At 47.4% G+C, this 10,595-nt stretch overlaps 3 non-coding genes across 3 annotated transcripts; all 3 read right to left on the reverse strand.

Annotated features, from left to right (window-relative positions):
• Nucleotides 1–6,713: 6,713 nt before the first annotated feature.
• On the reverse strand, nt 6,714–6,784 carry TRNAG-GCC. Its single transcript has one exon. It is a non-coding gene; the product is annotated as a tRNA-Gly (tRNA).
• A 2,229-nt stretch (nt 6,785–9,013) lies between these two features.
• TRNAH-GUG lies at nt 9,014–9,085 on the reverse strand. The gene has a single exon. It is a non-coding gene; the product is annotated as a tRNA-His (tRNA).
• Nucleotides 9,086–9,622: 537 nt separating this feature from the next.
• Nucleotides 9,623–9,694, reverse strand: TRNAH-GUG. The gene has a single exon. It is a non-coding gene; the product is annotated as a tRNA-His (tRNA).
• Between the last annotated feature and the right edge of the window lie 901 nt (nt 9,695–10,595).

Consider the following 10,595-nt stretch of genomic DNA (forward strand, 5'->3'; position numbering starts at 1 on the left):
CCCCAAGCAGGATTAGCCCACATTTATATTTGCAGGGGTAGTATTATTTAATAAAGAGAATGTGAATAGTTTATGACCTAAACAGCTTGTAAATTAAATATTGACCATCCCTTACTTTATAGAAGAACTCCAGGCATAAATATTCTTAACCCTTGCAATGGGGCTATCCCTGCACTGTAAGGGTTAAGTGCTCCTTTTCATCTAGGGATGAAAATAATAAAGATATACTCACCTGAATCTTGCAGCCGTCTGGCTGTTACACCGGTATCATCAGCCTTTCTCTCCTGGAAGCATCCCTCGGCATCCTCACACCCAATGGTCTGTATTGGACGTGATGACTCACAGGACCTTTGACTACTGAAGCAGAGGGTTCAGGGGAGTAAATCTTTTTTTTAATTTTCGTCCGTAGATGAAAACAAGCACTTAACCCTTGGGTAGCCCCACTGCAAGGGTTAAGAATATTGATGCCTTCTTTAAAAACATTTGTCTTGAAGGTAATATTGCCTTTACAGAAGCAACTCAACATTTTGAGCATGTTAAATATTCAGCTGCAAGATAAAACTCTTTATACTTTGTTTCAGATGTGCTCCTGAATTGCAAAAACAGACAGATAAGGACCAAGTGGCACTTAGCGTACACCCTTATAAACAACCCTGCACTAATATTAAACAGAAAGCGCAACTGTTACAATTCTATTTCCGCTCCAAAAAGTCTGGATGTTTTACAGAGGTTACTGGTCTCTGCTTTACAGTGCACTGGCAGAAAATGGATGCTACCGGAGAAAGATATGGAAGATTCAGCATCAACAGACCCTACTGTCCAGATGGAAAGTGTTCCTAAAAAGATGGTGTATACAGACTTATTAAGGAATTATTTGAGCTCAGATAGTGAAGGTAGCAAACTTTAAAGGGGTGACCAAAGGAGTCAGGAGTCTAACACTGCTGAACATTTCCTTATTAAAAAGTGAACACCCAGAAAAACAAAAAAGGTTGTTTAACTTGCCCTTCTATTTTGTAGAAAATCTCTTCGGAAATCATGAAGGTTCTCATTATAAAATGGATCGCCTTGCTTCCACTAGTGTATAACCACCAACAGTTCATGAACACTGGGATTTGTGGCTACTAAGCTTTCTTCCCCCTACAAGTCAGAGTGAATGCAAAACCCACATTTTTACATGGTTGAGTGACCACAGATGCTTCTGTTTCTAGGCCACAATGACAAATGTGCCCGAGCTGTTAGTTTCCATGTTCCAATAATTTATTTCCCTTATAAGTTATATTGGGTCAATGGAAATGCATTTAACTGTGCTGCGTTACTCCCTCTCTTCTTAAGCTTCCTGTATCACCAATGACTTTCCAACTTCCAAGTCAGTTTTTTATCAGATTTATGACTGGAAGACAACTCTTAGTACTAATATTTTTACATCAGTGGTTCTGTATGTCAAAGACAGGAAAAAGTCTGCAGTGGGTGTAAAATACAAGGAGGAGGGAGTGGTGTAAAATACAATATATAGCAATATATTCCACTTGTAACCATTTTGACCTTGGTGTATCATTAAAGGTTCAAGCTCCAGGGTCATCAGTCCATTATTGGCTTAAAGCAGAACTACAACTTCCTATCCCTTACAGCCAAGGAAGGTGCCATATTTGCCTCTGCTGCAGTTGCCATGGTGCTGCACATGTGATCAGCTATGACACCAGCCATTTGAGGGTTTGAAAGCTAAAATAAGAACACTGACAACCTTGACAATTCTTTTATTGAAAAGAAAAAATATCCACTGATGTAATCCATGCGTCAATCACGTTGTCCAGCGATGTAGATCTTTGTGAATCACGACGGACAACAGCCTCTGACTCGCTGAAAAAAACATACCAAACCCTGCCACGTCCGAAACCAACTCGCCATAAATGACAGGACTGCTCCAGAGTGTAAACAAAGGGGCGGAGCAAGTCATTATGTCATGGGACTTGCCCCACCCCTTTGTCTACATTTCATTAGGGGCCGAGGGTTGTCACGAAATGTCACCAAAGGGGCGGAGCAAGTAATGCAACATCATGACTCGCTCCTCCCCTTAGTTGATATTTGGGAGAAGAGCTGTAATTTGCGCTGAGAGTTCTTCAGCATTGGACGTGCGGCATAGCAGTGAGGATATTTTTTTGGGTAAGTCGGCAGCAGTCATCCATTGTGATTAACAGGGATCTACACCGCTGGACGGCGTGATTGATGTGTGAACAACATCTATAGATCTTTTTTTTTTTATAAAGTACTTGTCAAAAACCAGTGTTGTGTTTTTTTTTTCTTCAAATAAAGGACTTTGTAGTACATTGTGGTGTGTTTATTTACTATTTTACTGTTTATTTGGTGAATGAGTAGGGGTATCAACTACCTCTTACTCATTCGCAAGGGGGAAGCAGGATCTGGCTGTCCCGTTTATGAAAGGGGGCACGAAGATTCAGATGACCCCCCCCCCCAATGCCTGCAGACCCCCACAACCACCAGGCCAGGGCTGTGGGGAAGAGGTCCTGGCCCTCATCAATATGAAGACAAGGTGCTTTGACAGGGGGTCCCCCGCGGCAAAGGACACTCCCCATGTTGAGGGCATGCAGGACCCCACACCTTTTTTTGGCGTTGGGGTCCTCCCAACAATTCCTACCAGACCTAAAGGGTCTAGCATGAATTGGGTGGGGGTGGGGCACATGCTGTGTTCTTTTTTTATTGTTTCTGTGGACTGTCAAAAGTTAGAAAGCAAAAAAGTAAGCATTTAATATCACTTTTCTGCAATGAACGTTAATTTGTAATTATCGTTTAACTCCAACGACATTAAAACGTCCGAATCCAAATAAGGAAACTAATTACATTTTCGGACCCGAATCCTGAAAAAAAAAAAAAAAAAACACACCATTTTTGCTGGCTCACATGTCTAGAGAAGAGAGCCTGATCACATGATCTGTCAAAGTCACATGGCCTGCTCTTCTTCAGTCCTTGCTTAATGGAGCAAAGAAAGCTCCCTGAACGAAGAAGAGCAGGGGCTTAGTGGGGCTTCATGGGCTACACAACACAGCCCAATTTTTATGATAGGTCGTGCTATAGTGCAGCGATGCATAATGGCTCGGGGTAATTTTCTATACCATAAGCGGTAATCCGAGCCACACTCGGGAATACACAGCGCGTCTCTTACCTTGTCCCTCGAGCCGCGCTGTGTCCTCTGGCCGATGCCGGCATCCATCTTCCGGGTTCCATCCCTTGCGAGCGTCCGCTTTGCAGGAGGGCGGAAAAAATTGAACGAAAAAAGGAAAAAATAGAAAAAATCATACCGCCAGGGAGGTTAAAGGCCAGTGCATCCACTACAAGCCACAGCTCAGTGCAGGTCGGCGATCAGTCCGTGTTTAGACTGTGTTTTCCTTTCGTCCTTGGTTGCTAGGACCGCTGATGTCCTAGCAACAAAAGACATCAGAGGTCCTTCTCTGCAGTCATTGGTTGCTTGGACTGCTGGTCAGTCCTAGCATTCAATGACGCTGAGGTACTCCTCTGCAGTAACTGGTTGCTAGGACCGCTGGGTGGTCCTAAAACCAATGAGGTCATGAGTCCTCCTCTGTCTCCTCTCCTGCATAGAGGAGAAAAAAAAGAACTTAAAACGGTATGTGCGGGGTGTGGAGTTGGGGTTTGGCATTTTGTAGTTTCCCGCCAAGCAGTGACTACCTACCATGAGTTACAGTGCAGCAGGTGCATTGTTTGCACTACTTTCTCAACTTTACCGCAATCCACTGTGTTATGGTAGCGCCACAAAAAAAAATTGGGAGAATAGGAGAGAACGAGGAGAGGCAGCCGGGGGAGGAAGTAAGGAGATCGGCTATAGAGAACTGCAAATCCCAGCAATACATTATTCAGCAATAAAAAATAATGTGAAGCTACATACTCTGTGCTGTTCTGGGTTGGCGCCCTGATATCTTCAGGTGGCCTGGTGATTTGTGCCGGCTGTGCAACTCTTGGGTGGGCTGTGAGGCACTTGGGTTTCAGGGAGTCGGTGCTGTGTTGAATTACGTTCTCCTGCCGCTTCGCTATTTCTGTAAACCCGCCTTTTCATGCCTCTTCCCTTCAGCTGCATGGGGATCTACATAGCCCGGCCGCTCTTCTATCTCTGGTGATCACATAGAGGAATGTCTCCTGGTTCTTCTCTATGTGATAGATCACCAGCGTTAGAAGAGAGGAGGAGCGATCACAGATGCGGCTGCCTAGGTCCTAGTCAAGTGTGATCTCGGGCAGCCACATCGGCCTGAAACCCGAATCTTTAAACAGACACAGACTACCCACAGCTCAGAGCAGTGGCGACTCTAGGAACAATGTATAGGGTGGGGCACATAAGATACCACAGTCAACACTGGGGGGCACTAATAATTTTCACTAGCCTCCCTCCACTTCATGTCCGGTACTTAGGCACTCCCACCTGCTTTAGACCACCACTGGCTGTCCGGACGTCCGGGCTGGGGGAGGAGAGTGGGGGCAGTCGGACAGGGCCAAAGCTGGTGTTCTAAAGTTTTTCTCGACCCCCATAAAATGTCTTCACCGTGTCACTTCCTGTGCGAATCGGCTGCTTTCCTGACGCCCTTTGTTTATGCGCACCTGTAAGTGACATGGTTAAGAAATGTTATGTGTCACGGAAAAGTACAGCACACCGGTGGAAGAGGGATCTCTCATCACTGTGATCCTGGTAGTTCTGCTACTGACTCCAAGCTGTAGAGGGACTACAAATCCCAGCAATACATTACACAGCAATGCAGAATACCACCAGCTATAGAGGACTACAAATCCCAGCAATACATTATACAGCAATGCAGAATACCACCAGCTATGGAGGACTACAAATCCCAGCAAAACATAGAGCAATGCATGCTGTATTTTTCTTGAAGACATTTCAATGGTCATCCGAAAGCTGATCACATGACCAGTGAAACGTCTTCCAAAAAAATACAGCAAGTCCAGTTGCCTTTTACAGATATCCCATGACCTGGATAAATGAACCTTCATATACAAGACATAGAGCAATGCAGAATAATAGTATATGAATTGGCTACATACTCTGAGCTGCAGCTCTGCTCCGTGGTTCTGGCCTGATTTCTTCGGCAGAGGGTGTCAGGAGGTTGCGGGGGTCTTAATAAGGGGAGGTGTGCGGGTGGCAGAAGGGCTGTAAGCAGGCATCGCCTGGCTCCCCAGAAGGCTGCTGCGAAGTCCCCAGCGACGCCGGACCTAAAACACCCGAGTCAATTTGAAAAATGTAAGTTCCGGCATTGGTTTTAAGGATCGGGACAGAGGTCAGATATAACACAGAGTACATTGGTCAGCGGTGTAACATAGGGTGCGGAGGCCAGTAAGGTGACGCAGTGCGGAGGTCAGCAAGATGACGCAGTGCGGAGTTCAGCAAGATGACGCAGTGCGGAGGTCAGCAAGGTGACGCAATGCGGAGGCCAGTAAGGTGACACAGAGTGTGGAGGCCAGTAGGGTGACGCAGGGTGCGGAGGCCAGTAAGGTGACGCAGAGTGCGGAGGCCAGTAAGGTGACGCAGAGTGCGGAGGCCAGCAAGGTGACGCAGAGTGCGGAGGCCAGTAAGGTGACGCAGAGTGCGGAGGCCAGTAAGGTGACGCAGTGCGGAGGTCAGCAAGGTGACACAATGCGGAGGCCAGTAGGGTGACGCAGAGTGTGGAGGCCAGTAGGGTGACGCAGGGTGTGGAGGCCAGTGAGGTGACGCAGAGTGCAGAGGCCAGTAAGGTGACGCAGAGTGCAGAGGCCAGTGAGGTGAGGCAGTGCGGAAGTCAGTAAGGTGAGGCAGTGGGGAGGTCAGTAAGGTGAGGCAGAGTGTGGAGGCCAGTAGGGTGACGCAGGGTGTGGAGGCCAGTGAGGTGACGCAGAGTGCAGAGGCCAGTAAGGTGACGCAGAGTGCGGAGGCCAGTAAGGTGACGCAGTGCGGAGGTCAGCAAGGTGACACAATGCGGAGGCCAGTAGGGTGACGCAGAGTGTGGAGGCCAGTAGGGTGACGCAGGGTGTGGAGGCCAGTGAGGTGACGCAGAGTGCAGAGGCCAGTAAGGTGACGCAGAGTGCGGAGGCCAGTAAGGTGACGCAGTGCGGAGGTCAGTAAGGTGACGCAGAGGGGAGGTCAGTAAGGTGACGCAGTGGGGTGGTCAGTAAGGTGACGCAGTGGGGAGGTCAGTAAGGTCAGGCAGTGCGAAGGTCAGTAAGGTGACGCAGTGCGGAGGTCAGTAATGTGACGCAGTGCGGAATTCGGTAATGTGACGCAGTGCAGAGGTCAGTAAGATGACGCAGTGGGGAGGTCAGCGATGTAAGATAAAAAAGGGACTTACAGTGCTGATGTCCTCATGCCCTCTTCTTCCTCTTCAGGGGGTGGTGGTGGGGGGAGGGGGAGCAGCGATATTTCCACCATGTAAAGCCCCAAGCAGTCTTCTCTGTAGGTCCTGTCCGGCTCTCCTAAGATTCACAAGCAGCCAATGGCAGTGCTGCACTCTCCCTCCCAGCCAATAGCAGCTGAGGAGGGAGGAGAAAGGCACATGTGACCGCTGAGGAGGTAGAGGAATCTCCTTCCCTGTGCAGTTCATCTTCACCATATCTACCAGTATATATATTTGTCTCACACCCTCTGCAATAGGTAATGTCTCAAAAGTGCTCTATCACAATAAATATTGTGATGTAAAGTAAAAGTTTGTTGCATTGGCCGGGAATCGAACCCGGGCCTCCCGCGTGGCAGGCGAGAATTCTACCACTGAACCACCAATGCATTCATATTGACATTTGGTTCACTGGACATTCAGATGTTCACTGGACATTGAGATATACACTTAGCATATGTAGTATTGAAATTTCTAATTAAACATTTCTGTTTAGTGCCCATTCACCTCACGATGCACTGTGTCAAGGTACAGTTGTGATGAGTTAGTCAGAATGTCATCATTGTGGTGTCTTGCAGTGCATTGTAACTGCTGTGTAAATGGTGGAATTTTGCCCTAATCTTCAAGTATGCATAGCAGATTAGGGCACACTTACCTTACAAATGTGCCCTTGTTCAGAGCTGTTGGATCAATCTTCCATCCTCTGCTTCGTCTCCTGTTGCCACCAACACAGAAGCCCTTTCTTAATTTCTCCATAAATGAGGATGTCGCGTGTGCCGCTGTCACTTGCCCATTCCTCTGCCTGGCCTACCAACACCTGAAATATTGGGAGCAGTGGCTGTGATGATAACCTATAAATAAAATAATATAATAATATAATATAAAGGCTCTAGTGATGGTGAGCAGATATGGAAGTGTACAGTGGTGGACAGATATAAAGGTGTACAATGGTGGACAGATATGAAAGTGTACGATGGTGGACAGATATGAAAGCGTACGATGGTGGATACATATGAAAGCGTATGATGGTGGAAACATATGAAAGCGTATGATGGTGGACAGATATGAAAGCGTATGATGGTGGACAGATATGAAAGCGTATGATGGTGGACACGTATGAAAGCGTATGATGGTGGCCAGTGCAGAGACAGGTTTATTCGATCGAGCAGAGTAAACCTTTCCGGGAGAAAGTTTTTTTTTTCTTTTCTGACTGACGGCGGCCTGCGGCTCCGATGTCAGAAAAAAAAAAACCAGGAGCAGATAAAGGTTTACTCTGCTCGATCAAGCAGAGTAAACCTTTCCGGGAGAAAGTGTTTCTCTCCTGCGTGGCCGGGAGCCACCTAAGGCGACCCCTGGCAAATCGTCATTCGACCCCCAAAGGGGTCGCGACCCACAGGTTGAGAACCGCTGCTGTAGAGAGACTACAAATCACAGCCGGGACAGGAGGAAAAGGCTCTGGTGACCATCGACATTTCCATAAAAAGTCCCACCAAAATCATTAGCATCAGACCAGGGGCGTAACTAGAAATCACAGGGCCCCATAGCAAAATTTTGTATGGGGCCCTGTGATTTCTAGTTATACCCCTTGCAGAGCCCACTCAAGATCCCACCTGAGGGTGAACTTGCAGAGCCCACCATAGACTCTCTATGGTGGGCTACGCAGGGTCACCCTCAGGTGGGCCGGTCGCACTCCTTACCTGTCCTCCTCCTCTTCCTCTACGGTCGCTGATGGGCCCCGCCTCCGTCAACGAGCCCCGCCTCCTCCCCTGCTGCCGACCACGGGCCCCGCCTCCTCCTCCACTGCCGCTGCTGGCTGTCATTGACTCTGTGGAGAGGAACGCGCTGCTGGCCCTCGTTCACACCTGAACGTTGTAGCGCGTTCTACGCTCGACGAACGCTCTACAAAACGCTTAAAAATATAAATCCCATTGTATTCAATATTGGTCTCGTTCCCACCTTGGCGTATTTCCGCCCGTCCCTAACGCGCTACAAAACGGCCCACGCCTGAAAAAGTACAGGTACTACTTTGGGCCGTTTTGTTGCGCGTTTCTATTGGGATACAGCCAAGTAGCCTTCGGAAACGCGCGGCAGTCGCGCGACTTTTTTACCGCGAATCGCGGTAAAAAAACGCGCGCCGGTCGCGCGACAGACGCGCATATGCAATACGCCTAGGTGTGAACGAGACTTAGTGATCTAAACAGCGGCGTGTTCGTCTTCAGCTGCCAGTGAAAGCCACCAGCAGAGGATGCCATAGCGACCCAGGCGGCCCGCACGGCATCTGGCCGGGCACCACTGCGCCCCGGTCTTGTTAACAAAAGTCTTGTTAGTCCCCCCAAAAAACGATATGTGTATTATTGCACACCATATCATATGTACTGCAAACTTATTACCAATACAATAGGTGCATAGCTGAAGTGTAGAGAGGTTTACAGTTGTAGGAGCTCATGACAATAAAAATAATAGTAAAAATGATCATCAATGTGATATCAAGCCACACAGCAATAAACACATGACAGATAAAGATTAGTCATATAAAAATCTTTTAGCACTGAGCAATGTCAGTTGATATTGTACTACATAAAAGAAGCCCACATGCCGTGCCATTGCTTTATCCGCAATGCCGTGACTCGGATTCGAACCGAGGTTGCTGCGGCCACAACGCAGAGTACTAACCACTATACGATCACGGCGAGCTACTCGGGCTTGTGACTGCCAGGCTGGCAGAAGGGCTTGTGACTGCCAGAAGTCAATGGTATGCACAGCACCCCGTGATGTCAGCTACTATTATCATTTACTGATCATTCCACCCCTCAATTCCATAACTTCTCATCACTCAGTATCCAGATTTCACAGTGAAAAGTTATAAACCTTGAAAGTTCATACATAACTTACAGTTCTGGAATCTATCAGCACTAAAAACAGTATCCACACTCCAAAGTCAGAATAATAAATGTGTACCCCAAAAAAAAAGCATTCAAAGTTACTGTATAATATATCATTACTACTTTTCTGTTTGATTACGTGCAAAAAAGAACAGGTCGTCCTGCACAAGAATGTAATGACAAAACACCATTACGGTTTACAGGCAATACATTTCTGTACATACAAGTATATATACACACTCATATGTGGCATTAAAATGAAATAAAAAGAGTAAATATGCGTAATAGTTAATTTGGCAGAATAAAAACATGAGCCCACATGCCGTGCCATTGCTTTATCCGCAATGCCGTGACTCGGATTCGAACCGAGGTTGCTGCGGCCACAACGCAGAGTACTAACCACTATACGATCACGGCGAGCTACTCGGGCTGCTGATGTAAAGGCCTGTCTGTAGTATTCTTCAGTAGGAGTGAAGCTGTGACGTCAGGTATAGCCATACTACGCGTGCGCAACCAGTTTTGTCCTGAAGTCTATAGGTCTGTGTCTGTCCAGATTCAGTCTTCATGCTGCTTACTCCTGAACGCCTGTGTGGGGGAGAGTGTCATGTGACCTAGCTTCCCCAGCTTTGTCTTTCATACGGGTTGATGATCCTCCTCCATATCTGCGTTTTTCATCTCCTGCCCTCTGGCTGCAGCAGCTAGCTCGGCCACTGTGTGTCTTTTAACACCATCTCCGTGCTTGCTATAAGTATTTAACCCGTTCAGCTCAACATGTGCCCACATTTAAAAGTCTCCCTTCCGAGTGCACTAATTAACCCTTTCTACCCAGCAGGGTTTCATATGAATGCCTTTCCCCTGCTGTATGCAATAATTAACTCTTTCTCCCCATCAGGGTTGCGTATGAATGCATTTCCCCTGCTGTATGCAATAATTAACCCTTTCTCCCCAGCAGGGTTGCATATGAATGCCTTTCCCCTGCTGTATGCAATAATTAACCCTTTCTCCCCAGCAGGGTTGCATATGAATGCCTTCCCCCGCCGGCTGCATGCAATAATTAACCCTTTCTGCCCTGTGTGCATAGGAATCCCTTCTCACCACTGAATGCATTAATCTAGTCCCCGTTCACACCATCGCTGTCCGATACCGCACGCCAAACGCGTATCAAGTGCACACTTTGGAGCACATTCACAGAGCACTTTAAAAAAGTGTCACTTTTCCTGGTATCATAACTTAATTATTAGTTGCTGCCACTCCATCACGACTGGGAAAACACAGAAATGCCCGGGGAAAAAAACGTGGGAAGCTCACAGCTAAAATG

This window comes from Nanorana parkeri, unplaced genomic scaffold, assembly GCF_000935625.1.
Source record: "Nanorana parkeri isolate BGI_ZX_2015 unplaced genomic scaffold, ASM93562v1 scaffold97, whole genome shotgun sequence".
NCBI classification, from domain to species: domain Eukaryota; kingdom Metazoa; phylum Chordata; class Amphibia; order Anura; family Dicroglossidae; genus Nanorana; species Nanorana parkeri.